Source organism: Henckelia pumila, unplaced genomic scaffold, assembly GCF_033568475.1.
Source record: "Henckelia pumila isolate YLH828 unplaced genomic scaffold, ASM3356847v2 CTG_525:::fragment_1, whole genome shotgun sequence".
NCBI classification, from domain to species: Eukaryota; Viridiplantae; Streptophyta; class Magnoliopsida; order Lamiales; family Gesneriaceae; genus Henckelia; species Henckelia pumila.
In genome coordinates this window covers 74,907-92,197 of record NW_027331855.1, presented here as the reverse complement: position 1 = coordinate 92,197, position 17,291 = coordinate 74,907, and the positions used below count along the sequence as shown (strand labels likewise).

The 17,291-nt window shown below is 35.7% G+C and overlaps 1 pseudogene; it reads left to right on the top strand.

The window, feature by feature from the left end:
• The first annotated feature begins 2,857 nt into the window (after positions 1-2,857).
• LOC140872974 (wall-associated receptor kinase 2-like) lies at positions 2,858-6,328 on the top strand (annotated as a pseudogene).
• Positions 6,329-17,291: the final 10,963 nt, after the last annotated feature.

Here is a 17,291-nt window from a genome sequence, read left to right as displayed (position 1 = left end):
ATTTGCACATGTAATAATACATATTACTATTAAAAAATATTTTGTGTATAACAAATATTAATATAAAATAATTATATATAATTTTCATAGTTATTTAACTAAAATTTGATTATTTTATTCAATTAAATTTATAATTATAAAACAAAATTAATTTAATTATTTATTTAAGTAGGGGTATTTTCGTCATTTTTTAGCTGAAAAGGGTGTGTATGCTACAAATCTTGAGTCACAGGGGGTTATTAGCTTAAAAAAATTTCATAGGGGATTATCAGCAAACTCGGGATTTCACAAGGGTAATGTATGCAATTTCTCCTTTATTATTCTGTCTATGAGAGCAAGAAAAGTTGTGTGTGTGTGTGTGTGATTTTTTTTTTTTAACATCTCGATCGAGCCACTTTGGATTTTAATTTCGCCAATTAATGAGAATAAAAATGATTATCATGCCAGACTTAAATGTTGAAGTTTTATTTATTTTCGAAAATTTTTTAATCCCTATACAGGCTATACTTTCATGTTTTTCTTTTCTATAACTTATAAAGTAATTTTAATTAGACATGTCGTATGTAGTTTAAAAATAATATAATAAAAGTTGTAACTCAAATTTAAACACATATAGTCACAATGTTATAATTTAGATACATTGCTTGAAAAATTAAAAGGAAAATCCTATACGTAGAATTTTCTACTTCAACAATAAAATAAAAATAAATTTATATTAAATAGAGAGAGAATAATAAGAATTTACTTGTACAAACACGCAAGAATTGAGTAATGGTTTGAAAAATTATATGTTTTCCTTGATAATTTAAAGAAATAGCACGATAGATGTATTCAATTTTTTTTTTAAGAAAACATGTAATTTTATTCGTCAGTAGTTCAAATTACACTGTTTTCCATTCACGTGAAAAAATTTCTCAATCTCCCTAACAACTAACAAGAAGAAAAAAGGGCAGAAGAAGTGAAACATGCTAAATTACGAGCTACTAAATATTTCGTTCATCAAGAATCGGAAATGAAATATATCAATGGCTTGGCACTTCCATCAGCCTACGAATCTCTAGTGTAGTTTAGATCCTCGTCCTTCCCAGTCACGGTAGATGTATTTAATTTTTTCAATTCACTTATATTGGATTATTAATTTATTATAATTAATTATTAATTTTTAAAATGTTTAATTATAACTATTATTATTAATTTTTTTGATATGATTTATTATTATTATTATTATTATATCAATATCATTAGGTTTTTTTATTTAAATAATGAAAAATAAATAAATAAATATATATATCAATTTTTTGTTTAAAAAAACAAAATGGAATTTCGGCCCGTCGGCCGCTTCAATAAGAAGCCGGTGCAAACCCAAATTTTTAACTTGAATGATATCTAAGGGCCGAGGTTAGGAATCTCGGCCCCTTTAGAAGTTAAAATAATTTAGTAGGAGCCCGGGTTCGATCTAAATTTTTAATAGGACCAAAACTTTTAAGGGCCCAGCGTTTGAAATCCCGGCTCATGACCCAATGTTACAAGACGAAGATTTAAGCGGCTGGATTTTGAGATCCCGGCCCATGAATAATGAAAAGCATAAGCCCGATTTTTTTAAAATAAAAAGCAGGAGTCGTTGCTGGAGCCGAAAGTTTCTCAAAAATTTGTTCGTTTTCGCATATAAGGTTTGTTCGAGTTTTTTGAAGACTTCAGGTGATTATCCGATGGTGCATTCATAGGTGTTGAATTTCAAGTAGGCTGGTTCCAAAATATGTTGTGATTTCTTTGGATATAATAAGAATGAATGGATGAACTTCTCAGAAACTTAAGTCAGTCAACTCCCAACTCGATCTTGAAGCCAAACTCCTTCCACGACGCACCAACCTATTCTTTTACTATTGATCCAAGTGATAACGGCATATTGTATTCTTGGATCAACCTGCAGTACGTGTAGTGTGTATCAATCGTGTCTCTAATAAGATCCTTATGGTTTCGTTTGGACATGTATTTATAAAATGCTTTTATAAAGTATTTTTTAAAAACTGTTTATAAAATGTTCTTAAAGTTGTTTTAAGAATAAATATGTGTTGGGACAAACTATTCTATAAAAACATTTTAACATTTCAAAAGTCATTTTGTTCATCTTTGTTTTTCATGATTCCATGTTAGAAACATTTTTTTTCACTTATAAATCACTATAAACGTTTTTAAAGTACACGTTCAAACAGAACCAACCTTATAAATCTCTAGAATCATGTTTCTGGGCAGCTTATCAATTTGTTTCATCTGAGAGGGACCTTTGCTTAATGTTATATCTTTTTGAATTATGATGGTGTCCTCATCAATAGTACAGCTAGCGCTTCAAAGTGAAAAGTAATAACATCGAGTTACGTACAATATAACATTTATACTTTAGAACTATATATAAAACGACAATGATGTTTAAGGCGTGTTGATGAGCCTAATTACAAGTGAACTACCGATGGGGTTTCATGGCCAAAGGGCTACATATTAGCTTGTATCAAGATGCACTGAGTCTTAAGTTTGTTTTGATTATACACCGATCGAGTTTGCCTGCCTCTTAGTAGCAAAGAATGGAAAATATTTATTTAGTTGACGTTGAAAAGGACAATGCATATAGTGGCGTGTTTGTGCAGTACTAAACTTCTGCTATATATATATATCTGGTGATTAGCATGAGGAATATTATTATTATTATTATTGTGAATGTAGTTGCTGAATATGATCAGCTAGCAAATTAAGATGCTGATAAACCTTCGTCTGTGTGCTTTTTTCCTAATTCATGATGTACCAATTATGCTGAAATTTGCGGTGGCTGGTTCTGACAACCAACGCAACCCGAATCAATATTACAAGTGGTGCCAATATCACCATGCCTGGTTGCCAACGCAAGTGCGGGAATTTAACTGTTCCATATCCTTTTGGCATTGGTTTAGGCTCAGGTTGTTCAGTGAACCCATCATTTGATATCAACTGCAATACTTCTTTCAACCCTCCCAAGCCCTATATAATGCGAAATCTTGAGGTCACCAATATATCAGGCTCCCAAATTCAAGTCAAGAACTTGGTAGCAACTCAATGTTTCAACAACCGTGGCAACCGGACCTTTAATAACCTGCTTTCTATTCATCTAGCCCCATATTTTAGCTTCTCTGATGTAAACAAGTTCACAATAGTCGGATGTGATGATTACGCTATCATGAATGGAGCAAAATTTTCAACTGGGTGTGGGTCCATATGTTCTGCAAAAGAGTCTCTTCTTGATGGGTATTGCACTGGAGTTGGTTGCTGTCAGACCTCAATACCCAAGGGGCTGCAGGTATTTTATGCGGAGTTGGACACCTTTAATGTGTTGGTGTGTTTAGTTTGTCCCACATCGGTTGGATGAATTGCCTGAGAGTTTAATATATAGGCTTCGACAAACCTCCCCTTTTGAGCTAGCTTTTGAGGTGAGTTAGGTCCAAATTTCATTTCTAACATGGTATCAGAGCCAGTTCATCGTTATGTGTTGGACGGCCCATAGTTGGCCTCACCCATCCCATAATTGGCGTGTGTTTAGTTTGTCCCACATCGGTTGGATGAATTGCCTGGGAGTTTAATATATAGGCTTCGACAAACCTTCCCTCTTGAGCTAGCTTTTGAGGTGAGTTAGGTCCAAGTTTCATTTCTAACGTAATGGTCACATTTATGCGTGGTCCTTTGACCCTTGCGGTTATGCCTTTCTAGGCGATCAAGACAGCTTCACCTTCCGAGAATCTGATATTTCTGACCCAACATTCCAAAATCGAATCATACAAAACGTCCCGTTAGTCCTGGACTGGGTGATTGGGATCAATCAAACTTGCCATCCAATGATTTTTCTTGCCACCACAACAGTAATTGCATTGATTCGGATGCCCAACGCGGAGGATATAGCTGCAGATGCTTCGATGGATACGAGGGAAATCCATATTTGGAGCCAGGGTGCAAAGGTAATTGGTTTTTTTTATCTTCTACACCATATATATTTGGAAGAAAGAAATTAATTTGCTTTCACTTTCATGTCTCATGTGTCTGCTTACCACGCGCGGCACATATATATTGTGATTTAATTTCCTTCTGGTTATCAGATATAGATGAATGCGAGAATAGCCCATGCCATCCAATTACCCAAATCTGCATCAATACTCCAGGTGGTTATAACTGTACATGTCGACATGGACTCTATCCAGATACAGCTAATCATGAACTTAGCTGCATTAGTCCTCCAGGAGACCGTACAAGGGGCCTCTTATTAGGTACGTACTTAATATTATATGTCTCACGTCGACCGGATTAAGTGTTTGTGAGTTGTATATATGGACTTGGTGGAGTTAGAGTACTCGAGTTAATTATCATGATCTTCAAATGATATGAGAGCCCAGACTCGGCCTTGATGTGTTGGACAAGTGCCCTAATGGAACACCCGTTAATGTCTTGTAAACGGGTGAGACTATGCTTAACACACCGGGTGAAGCTGAGCCCTTGGATCATTGGGGGGCCCACATGAAAACATGTGCGACACATATGTCTTCATGTAATACATTTCAACATGAAAGCAGTTTGCAAACTTTCTAGTCATAAAGATCAAATACAATTTATTTCACTGCATCCACCCTTGTTTCGAATTAAGAACTGGCATTGATGCTAATCGTCGTTTAATTGCATACAGTTCATGTGATTCTCACGGACCCAAACCATCGTGTGTAAAGTACAAGAGTCAGTAGCTATGTGATTAGAATTAACTTGTGTGTCATTTCTGATCTCCTCAAAAGTTTCAATCTGCAAATAGAAGTTTGATATTTATTGTGACAAAAATACAGCTTGTCATGCAAATGAACTTTGTAAAACTTCTATAAATTAGCATTGAATACCGCAGAGTGAAGCTATTGTTGAGATAAAAATTTGTGACTTAGCTTTGTCCGATCCCAGGAGTATTCATTGTGTTTGACTATTCTTATAAAGAAGCATAGAAACATGTCATCATGAATCATAAGTCTGTATGTATCTTGAATGGATTCAGTACTTGACATCAAGTTGTAAATTTGCTTCAACGTCTCTATCTTAATTTGGATTCAGTGTGCTGAAATGTATATTTTTTCAGGTCTGGGCTTTGGCTTAATGTTCTTGTTAATTGGCATTACTTCTTCATGCTTCATTATCCAGAAGAGGAAACTAACCAAACTGAGACAGAAATTCTTCCTCCAAAATGGTGGTTTGCTACTAAAGCAGCAGCTATCTTCAAACAAAGGTATGATGGAATCAGCTAAAATCTTTTCAGCTGGAGAACTCGAAAAGGCCACCAACAATTATGCTGAAGATCGTATTCTTGGTCAAGGTGGTTATGGAACAGTTTACAAAGGGATCCTCGGTGATAACCTTATAGTCGCAGTAAAGAAGTCAAGAATGATGGATCAGAGCCAAATAGAGCTATTTATCAATGAGGTGGTTATTTTGACTCAGATTAACCATAGAAATGTGGTAAAACTTTTGGGTTGCTGTTTGGAGACCGAGGTACCTTTGCTTGTGTATGAATATGTTTCAAATGGGACAATCTTTCACCACATCCATAACAGTGGAGGAATGCCTTGGTTTACATGGGAGAATAGGCTGAGGATTGCCGCAGAGTCTGCTGGTGCTCTCTCCTATCTTCATTCTGCAGCAGCAATGCCGATTATTCATAGAGACGTAAAATCTCCCAATATACTATTAGATGATAACTACACTGCCAAAATATCAGATTTTGGAGCATCAAGATTAGTGCCAATTGATCAAACAGAAGTGACCACTCTTGTACAGGGAACATTGGGTTATCTGGATCCAGAGTACTTCCATACAAGCCAATTGACAGAAAAAAAGCGACGTTTACAGCTTCGGAGTCGTCTTAGCCGAGCTCATGACAGGGAGAAAACCTCTTTCCCCTGAAAATCTTGAAGGAGAAAGGAACCTGTCCACTTTCTTTGTCACGTCCATCAAGGAAATTAATCGCCTGTTCCAAATACTCGATCCCCGAGTACTGAAAGAAGGGAGTTTGGAACAACTTCAGGCAGTCGCCGAGCTTGTTAGACGATGCCTCAAGTTAAATGGCGACGAAAGGCCGACCATGAAAGAAGTGACGATGGAATTAGAGAGGTTGAGAAAGTACAGTGAAACCTTCAATCAACAAGATATGATCATTGAAACAGGCATAAGTTTGAAAGCCGATCAAGCGGTGTCGTTGGCTCCAAAAATTTTCAGTGGTGAGTACTCAGGACAGTATTGTTTGGACAGCCAAATGTTTCCTGTCAGCAATCTACCTCGTTAAGACACCAAAGGTTAAAGGATTTCACCGAGGGGTACTTATTCTGCATTCTTGCTTTGGTTTCTCTATTAATGTCAATTACTCAATTCCTCTCCATTCTATGCACGATACATTATGGCGTTGTTTCGTTACATTTCTATTGTAAAAAATTAAAGTATGTTTTGCTTTTGTTCTTATCATGTAATTAATGCGCAATGATTCTTGATAGAGTTCAACCTATATATGAATTAAGTTAAGTAAATGCACTAATGATTATCAGCATGGATCGATTAACAGATCGATGCTCGGAAGATAGCCCAATTTGATGTTAAATATGTTTATAAAATATTAATTAATGTACTAAACTTCCGGAGGTGCTTGAATAAAAATAATTTTGGCTTTGCTACGTACGACTTGTTATATTTTGGAGGATGAACACATGTCGAGTTAAATAACTTCTTATCTATCTATCTATATTATCTATATATGAGTTTCAATTTTTAATTTGTCTTTCTCTATCTTGCATTTTTTTTTTTGTTTATATTGGTTGTTTTTTGATTTTTGCCCTTTCATATACTTCATTAGTGCATTGAATTTTGTTTAATAATAACTTAGCTTAATATCAATTAATATTCTCCTATTATTAATTAATTAATTCTAATAGTAAATTGAATTTTTTTTAAAAAAAAATCTGCGTCGTTGGTGGTGCAATTTATTTTTATTTTTTTTAAAAAAAATTTGTTAAGATTTATTTGGTGTTTATATCTATTATCTATTACTACTATATCTATATGAGTTTCAATTGTGAATTTTCTAATTTATCCTTCTCTATCTTTCATAATCTTTGTTTTTTTGCTTTTTGCCCTTTCATATGCTTCATTAGGGGTGCAAACGAGTCGAGCCGAGTCGAGTATCACACTACTCGAGCTCGAGCTCGACTCATATTTAACTACTCGAGCTCGAGCTCGATCGAGTAGTTAATTTCGTACTCGATCTCGAGCTCGTCTATATCTCGAGCTACTCGAGCTCGAGCTCGAAAATTATATATAATTATATATAAATATATATAAATAAAAAATTATATGAATAAATAAATAAATAAAATATTATATACATTATATTTATATATATATTTATATTATATTATATTTTATATTTATATGTGTTTTCGAGTAGCTCGCGAGCTACTCGAGCACATATATTTCGAGCTCGAGCTCAGTCAAATCGAGCTCGAGTCGAGTTTTAACCGAGCTACTCACAAGTAGCTCGGCTCGTTTGCACCCCTATGCTTCATTAATGCATTGAATTTTGTTTAATAATAACTTAGCTTAATATCAATTAATATTCTCCTATTATTAATTAATTAATTCTAATAGTAAATTGATTTTTTTTTTAAAAAAAATATGCTTCGATATTGGTGCAATTTATTTTTATTTTTTTAAAAAAAATTTGTTAAGATTTATTTGGTGTTTATATCTATTATCTATTACTACTATATCTATATGAGTTTCAATTGTGAATTTTCTAATTTGTTCTTCTCTATCTTTCATAATTTTTTTGTTTTTATGGGTTGTTTTTGCCCTTACACATGCTTCATTAATGAATTGAATTTTGTTTAATAATAATTTAGCTTAATAACAATTAATATTCTCCTATTATTAATTAATTGTAATAATAAATTGATTTTTTTTAAAAAAAATCTGCATCGTTGTTGGTGCAATTTTTAATTTTTTAAAGAAAATTTTGTTAAGATTTATTTGTTCTTTATATCTATTATCTATTACTACTATATTTATATGAGTTTCAATTATGAATTTCCAATTTTTCCTTCTATATCTTTCATAATTTTTTTGTTTTTATGGGTTGTTTTTGCTCTTACACATGCTTCATTAATGCATTGAATTTTGTTTAATAATAATTTAGCTTAATACCAATTAATTGTTGAAACACGCATTCTCTGATCACACGGATGTGATACCCGGAGCAGCGGAAGTTTTAAAAAATTTTATTTTTCGATATGGAACGATTCCATATCGTGGGTATCAAATCCTAACGATTAAAATCTTGCAAGTAAAAATATAAATTCACAATTAAATATTTTTACCTTTTCAAGCTAAGGCTTGATTATGGACTCCAATAGAATTTAATCTGCTCTTCTTGTAAATCCCGGGAACCGATGACTTGCTCGATCAATCTCCGGAATTAGGTCCACGAATAGAAAACAAAAACCCTCTGATTGATTGAACTAGAAATCAATCAGATGTTTATCGTAGAGAATAAACAGATTTGATCTGTCAATTCAGAATGTAATTTTCCAAAAAAATCACAAACTGAATTTTCTCAAAAGGAACAAGAGGAATTCGAAATTCCCCTAAGAAATATATAGTGTGATTTTCGAAACCTACACACACATATATATATAATTTTTAGACTGAATTAAGTTATAATTGTATTAGGACACTAACTTCTTAGGGCCCACAATCCATAACTTAAGCCCAACAAGCCAAGCCCGTTATTATAGAAATTAATATAAAATTCATCATGACTCCGATTGATAAACCGATTTCACCAATGTGCACAGAAACCATTTCTGCACCTTTTAAAGTCATGATAATTTTTTTGAATCCGAATTCAGTGATTTCCAAAAATGTCCATCTCTATGTCATTTTAGGAAATTTCACTCCCTTTAGTTAAGAAGTCCAACTTCTCTTTCATTAAATTTAACTATCTCAACGGGGTTTAGTAATCCATTACTTGTGTGACCCTCAATGGTTCAGGGATACAGCTAGCCGTGGGCTCACAACTCCTTGTGACTCGTAACAACGATTTTCGACTTGCTCAACGAATCATGGTAAGAGCGTCTAGCAACATCGCCCCATGATTCCCTAGGTATCACTGATAGTGCCTGCAAGAACCAGTAAGTTTTGGTTAGCGTACAGTACAGTCCCTTCATTCAAATATCCCGATCGAATCAACAACCATTGGTACATCGAGAGTCGTTCGAGATTCGATAACTATGCAACGCATCTTGAAGATCAAATAGTGACATCGCATGTGCTACTAGGAAATCAAGTAACCTAAATCACATCGAGTACTCTGGCCAAAGATTTGTCACACTAATATCTCCTCAGATCGCATAGGATATCCACACTCGCAAGCGTGTGGTGAATCCTTGACAACAAAGCATCGACTCCTATATGTGTCGTTACTGTACCCAATCCCGACACCTGATGACCCCATAGAGTCGGTAAACGAGTCAAAGTACAGTATTAGCATATAGAGTCTCAATGATGTTTCAAGTAGTAAGGACTAATGGTGTACAACCAAAACCGCGGACTTATCCACTCAAATAATAATAACCACTTGGAAAGTCCGAATAGGGTAGTTCGATCATTCATCATATAAATATCCATTTGCATGCTTTGAACATCTCCATGTCCATTACCAATGAAACGTGGTACTTGGCATCACAAATGCTAGTCTCAATCTCGAGCAATCCTTATCCTTATTAGCGGACGACTCAATTGACTAGGAACTGTTTAGAATATACAGTGACTATAAGATGTGTTTCATAATAGTGATCTCTCTTTATTCACTATCTCATCTTACTTACACTATAGTATATTCAAGGTCTTTATCAAAACAACAATAGTATATCACAATATAACAATATGAATAAAGACAAAGAAAATTCCATTAATGAATGTAAATTATATTAAACAAAGATTGTTTATACATAGAGTCATAAAAGCCATTAGCCACAAGTTGGCTAACCGGACACCCACTCTTTCAATCTCCCATTTGCCCTAAAGCCAACTAGTCATACTACGTAATCCCATTGCTTCGCGATGTTTGTTAAACAATGGTCCTGACAAGAGCTTAGTAAGTGGATCAGCGATATTGTCTGTAGAGGCCACTCTCTCGACAGTGATGTCTCCTCTTTCCACAATCTCCCGGATGATGTGGTATTTCCTCAGTACGTGTTTGGATCTTTGATGAGACCTTGGTTCCTTTTCCTGAGCAACGGCACCAGTGTTGTCGCAGTACACCGAAACTGGACCAACAGCTTCAGGAATTACGCCCAACTCTTGGACGAAATTCCTCATCCAAACGGCCTCTTTAGCAGCAGCTGATGCTGCAATGTATTCTGCCTCAGTGGTGGAATCCGCTGTGGTGTCCTGCTTGGAACTCTTCCAAGAGACAGCACCACCATTGAGCATGAATACAAATCCAGAGGTTGACTTCGAGTCATCCACGTCGCTTTGGAAGCTAGAGTCGGTATATTCCAATTTCAATTCTCTTCCTCCATAAACCATGAATATATTCTTAGTCCTTCTCAAGTACTTAAGAATATCCTTCACGGCTTTCCAATGCATTTGACCGGGGTTGGCCTGATATCTGCTCGTGAGACTCAGAGCAAAGGCTACATCCGGTCTGGTAGATATCATCCCATACATAATACTACCTATGGCTGACGCATATGGTATGTGTGTCATTTTCTCTATCACTTCGTCAGTCTTGGGACACATAGACTTGGATAGAGAAACTCCATGACACATAGGTAGATGTCCTCTCTTGGACTCATCCATAGAAAACCTTTTCAATATGGTGTCGATGTAGGTTGCTTGAGTGAGTCCTATCATTCTCTTAGATCTATCTCTATAGATCTGTATCCCTAGAATATAGGAGGCCTTACCCAAATCCTTCATCGAGAATCTACCTGATAACCATATCTTTGTTGACTGCAACATCCCTACGTCATTCCCAATGAGTAGGATGTCATCAACATAAAGCACTAAGAACGTCACCGCATCCTTAACTACTTTCTTGTACACGCACGGTTCCTCCGGGTTTTTGATGAAACCAAAGTCCTTTATTGTTTCATCAAATTTCTGGTTCCAACTTCTTGATGCTTGTTTGAGACCATATATTGATCTCTGAAGCTTGCATACCTTATGCTCGCTTCCCATAGATGTGAATCCCTCGGGCTGCATCATATAGATCTCTTCCTTAATGTTTTCATTAAGAAATGCAGTCTTCACATCCATTTGCCATATCTCATAGTCATACCAAGCTGCTATGGCAATAAGGATTCTTATGGACTTGAATATTGCAACTGGTGAAAAGGTTTCATCATAGTCAACTCCTTGTCTTTGAGTATAACCTTTTGCTACCAATCGTGCCTTGTAGGTTAGTTCCTTGCCATCAGGCCCAAGTTTTCTCTTGTAGATCCATTTACACCCTATTGGAACAATTCCATCAGGAGGATCTACTAAAGACCAAACTTGGTTTGTATGCATTGAGTCTATTTCCGACTGCATAGCATCAAGCCATAAATTCGAATCCGCATCAGAAATTGCTTCCTTGAAGTTTCTTGGATCACATCCAATGTCGGGTTCACTTTGATCCCCTTCAAGAAGAAGACCATATCGAATAGGAGGTCTAGAAGTCCTCTCGGATCTCCTAGATGTAGGCGTGTCCACTGAAGGTTCTTGAGGTGTGGCATCTTGCTTTTCTTATCTAATAAAAACTCCTTCTCCATGAAGGTGGCATTCCTCGAAACAAACACTTTTGTTTCAGTAGGATGATAGAAATTATATCCGATTGAATTCTTCGGATATCCTACAAAATAACATAAGGTGGATCGACTATCCAACTTATCTCCCACAGTCTGCTTCACGTAAGCAGGACATCCCCAAATCCTCAAGTACGAATACTTAGGAGCTTTGTCATTCCATAACTCGTATGGAGTTTTATTGACTGCTTTGGTGTGAACATTGTTCAACAACAACACCGCCGTTTCAAGTGCATAGCCCCAAAACGAAGGAGGGAGCTCAGTGAAGCTCATCATAGATCGAACCATATCCAACAAATTTCGATTGCGACGCTCCGAGACACCATTCAGCTGAGGTGTCATAGGAGAAGTCCACTGAGAGAGAATCCCATTCTCTTTTAGATAGCTCAAAAACTCGGTACTTAAGTATTCTCCACCTCGATCCGATCAAAGTGCTTTAATACTTCTACCTTGTTTGTTTTCTACTTCAGCCTTGAATTCTTTGAACTTTTCAAATGATTCAGACTTATATTTCATTAAATATAAATACCCATACCTAGAATAATCATCAGTAAAGGTAATGAAGTAGGTGTGACCAAATTTAGTACCGATACTAAATGGTCCGCAAACATCTGTATGGATCAAATCCAACAGATTTTGACTACGCTCAGACTTCCCTTTGAAAGGAGATTTAGTCATTTTTCCTTTTAGGCAGGACTCACAAGTAGGTAGAGAGTTAATATCAGACATATCAAACATGCCCTCTCCCACTAACTTGTTCATCCTCCTTGAGAAAATATGACCTAGCCTAGCATGCCAAAGGTTTGCCGGGTTTTGACTATCATTTTTCCTTTTATTTGTTGTTACCAGTTTATCAACATAATTAATTGGAACGTCTTTTAATTTTAAGTTATATAGATCGTTTTCAAGTTGTCCATTTCCAATCAAACATTCATTCTTGTAAATATTGCAAATCCCATTTACAAAATTACAAGAAAAACCATCTCTATCAAGAATAGAAACAGAAATAATGTTTTTAACTAAATCTGGCACAAATAAAACATCTCTAAAAAATAACTTAAAATTGTTCTGCAAAACTAAATAAACTGAAAGAGTGGGTGCCCGGTTAGCCAACTTGTGGCTAAGGGCTTTTATGACTCTATGTAAAACAATCTTTTGTTTAATATAATTTACACTTTTATAATGGCATTGACTTTATCTTTCTTCATAATGTTATATTATGATATACTATTGTTGTTTTGATAAAGACCTTGAATATACTATAGTGTATGTAAGATGTGGTAGCACATGGGGATGGCTATCATGAAACACATCTTATAGTCACTGTATATTCTAAGCTGTTCCTAGTCAATTGAGCCGTCCGCAAATAAGGATAAGGATCGCTCGAGATTGAGACTAGCATTTGTGATGCCGAGTACCACGTTTCATTGGTATGGAACATAGAGATGTTCAAAGCATGCAAATGGATATTTATATGATGAATGATCGAATTACCCTATTCGGATTTTCCAAGTGGTTATTACTTATCGAGTGGATAAAGTCCGCGGTTTTGTTGTACACCATTAGTCCTTATTACTTGAAACATCATTGAGACTCTATATGCTAGTACTGTAATTTGACTCGTTTATCGACTCTATTGGGGTCATCAGGTGTCGGGATTGGGTACAGTTACGACACATATAGGAGTCGATGCTTTGTTGTCAAGGATTCACCACATACTTGCGAGTGTGGATATCCTATGCAATCTGAGGAGATATTAGTGTGACGAATCTCTGGCCAGAGTACATGATGTGTTTTAGGTTAATGGGTTTTCCTAGTAACACATGCGATGCCACTAATAGATCTCCAAGATGTTATGCATAGTTATCGAATCTCGAACAACTCTCGATATACCAATGGTTGTTGATTCGATCGGGATATATGGATGAAGGGACCGTACTGTACGCTAACCAAAATCTACTGGTTCTTGCAGGCACTATCAGTAATACCTAGGGAATCATGGGGCGATGTTGCTAGGCGCTCTTACCATAATTCGATGGGTAAGTCGGAAATTGTTGTTCCGAGTCACAAGGAGTTGTGAGTCCACGGCTAGCTGTATTCCTGAACCATTGAGGGTTATACAAGTAATGGATTACTAATACCCCGTAGAGATAGTTAAATTTAAAGAGTTAAATTTAGTGAAAGAGAAGTTGGACTTCTTAACTAAAGGGAGTGAGATTTCCTAAAATGACATAGGGATGGGCATTTTTGGAAATCACTGAATTCGGATTCAGAAAAATTATCTTGACTCTAAAAGATGCAGAAATGGTTTCTGTGCACATTGGTGAAATCAGTTTATCAATCGGAGTCACGATGAATTTTATATTAATTTCTATAACAACAGGCTTGGCTTGTTGGGCTTAAGTTATGGATTGTGGGCTTTAAGGAGTTAGAGTCCTGATACAATTATAACTAGAAATTATCTATAAATATACTGCAGTGTTCGAAAATTCCATAAGATTTTCAGTCTTGCAATTTTCGAATTTCAGCCTATATTATTCAAGGGGATTTTCGAAATCCTCTGTCCCTTTTGGAGAAAATTCGGGTTGTGATTTTTGTGAAAAATTACAATCTGAATTAACAGATCATATCTGTTTATTCTCTACGCAAACTTCTGATTGATTTCTAGTGCAGTCAATCAGAGGGTTTTGTTTTCTATTCGTGGACCTGATTGAAGAAACGTTCATTCATAAGTTCCTGGGATATACAACAAGAGCAGATTAAATTCTGTTGGTGTCCATAATCTCGCTTCGAGATTTCAAGGTAAAATATTGAATAGTGATTATTTGTTTTACTTACACAAATTTAATCGTAAAGTTTTGATACCCAGATATGGAATCGTTCCATATTAATAAAATAAATTTTTAAACTTCCGCTGCACCGGATATCAATTCTAATTGATCTGAACACAGTTTTCCAACAATGGTATCAGAGCCAGGTTGCTCAGATAAAATGATTAAATTAATCGATTGTACAAAATTTTTTAAGCCTCGGTTTTTGAAACAAAACGAAAATTTAAAATTGAAATTTTAATGGGCAAATCGGGCAGCGAGCGTCGCTGCCCAGCCCGGGCCCCTTTTTGGTGAGCGATCCCGGGCAGCCTGGAAAAATTATTTTTTAATTTTTAATTAAAATTTTAATTTTTGAAATTCTAGTTTTTGATTCGATCGAAAATTGTTTTTGATTGGTTCACGAGGCATCGGATCGAATTGTTCGAGTCCGAAAATTTTAAAATTGATTTTTGGATAAATTTGAATTTTTGAAAAATTTATAAATTTTATCCGTTAAATTAAATTTTATAAAATTAATTATTTTGGTACAATTGATGATAAGATATGATCTTATGGATGGATAAGATAAAATATGATTTTATCTTTTAAATTATAATGCCTTTGCATGTTTATCCAATTATTTAAGTATTGAATTAATTAATGGATAAATGATGATCGATTGCCATGACCAATATTTTAGGTGTATGTTAGGTGATTTACATTTGTCTTATTGTTGTTGGTGTTTATTAATGGGCTTGGTTTATAGCCCAATATGATTGTCATATGTAATAAAAGTGGGCCTGGTTTATGGCCCGTTCCCACCCCTAAAAATGTATCCCATATTTGTCATCGAAATTTATTGTAAATTTATTAGACTTAGTGGAAGACAAATATTTGAAGAAATGGTGGGCCCAGCAGACAATGAAGACCGAAGAAATGTAAATTGGAAGCACAATGTAATAGGATTGCATTGCATACTTGCATATCACCTAGGATTGGACTTAGACTCGTGATTGGCAACCACGGGTCGATTAGTTAATGGGATCGATCATCCTTAAATAATATATGATATTATTGATGTATGCATGTTTAGACAAAATTGTATGAATCCCGCAAGCATACTAAATTGCATGATGAGACAAATTTTCAAAAATTAAAAATCCCTCATTTTAAAGATGATTTAAAATTGATATCAAGATTAATAAAAAGAGAATTTAAATATTGTTTAAATATTCCTACCTTCCATCAACGATCAATGTATGAGATGCTACCCGCGGATACGGTCCGGCTCATATTATTGGGGGGGCCCGTTCGTCGAAAAGCTGTACATTGGATCGACACATGTTGTAAGTTGGGTGGAACTCCCATGGGATTGGCTCATATTATTGGGGATCTACATGGCGACCGTCCATCACAACTTAATATTGATGGGTTATCTTGACATGTCACAATAAACGGCGTCATATTATTGGGCCCTTATTGGACATGAGATAAAAACATGGGGGTTACTTTGGAAGTAATTGGACTCTACCTTTTGAAAATTATGGTTGGCTGATATTATTCGGGATCATGATTTGTCAATTGGACTCCATGTTCTCACTAAGAAAAACAGTTTCCCGTTTTCACTAGAGGGTAGTGAAATCGTTAAAATAGTGGGAGTGTAATTCATAAAATAAAAATTCTCCATATTTTATGTCTTAGTAAATTAATTAAACAATCATTGATTATTGTCTGTTTCCTTTTCAGTATACTATTACAATGACTTCTCGCAATCCACTGTTTTCAATTCTCGAACAAAACAAATTGACTGGCGCAAACTATATGGAATGGTTCCGTAAGTTGAAAATTATTCTAACTTCGGAAAAATCTTTCTACGTGTTAGAAAAGCCGCCTCCGAAGGAAGCCCCGACTAATACAAGTCCGGAAGAGTTGGCCAAACTTGATTTATGGTGGGACCATGATATCAAGGACAAATGCTACATGCAGGCTTCGATGTCTGATGAGCTTCAAAGGAGATTCGAGGATACCGTGAATGCTGCTGACATTCACAAGAACCTCAAGGAACTCTTTGGAGCTCAGTCAAGGTCGGAGAGGTATGCCACCGTCAGAGAGCTCATGACGAGCCGCATGCGAGATGGGACTTTGGTCCGTGAGCATGGGGTGCGCATGATTGGGCTCATTGAAAAGTTGGTAACACTCGATTTGACATTGGAGCATGAACTTAGCGCGGACTTGTTGCTTCTATCACTTCCTTCATCGTTTTACGGTTTTGTGATGAACTTCAATATGAACAAGATAGAGGCCACCCTTGAAGAGATGGTCAATATGCTTGTCACATATGAAGCCACACTAAAGAAGGATAAACCGGTACTCTTGGTTGGCTCCTCTTATAACTCTAAGAAAGGACCAAGTGGAAAGGGTAAGAAACGTTCTGCCCCACCCAAGAAGATTGTACCAAATAAGAAGGGAAAGGCCAAGGCTTCAATTGGAATAAAAGATGAAAACGTTTGCCATTACTGCAAGAAACCCGGTCATTGGAAACGTAACTGCAAGAAATACCTCGAACAGTTGCGAACTGCAAAGGGTATGTTTTACATTGATA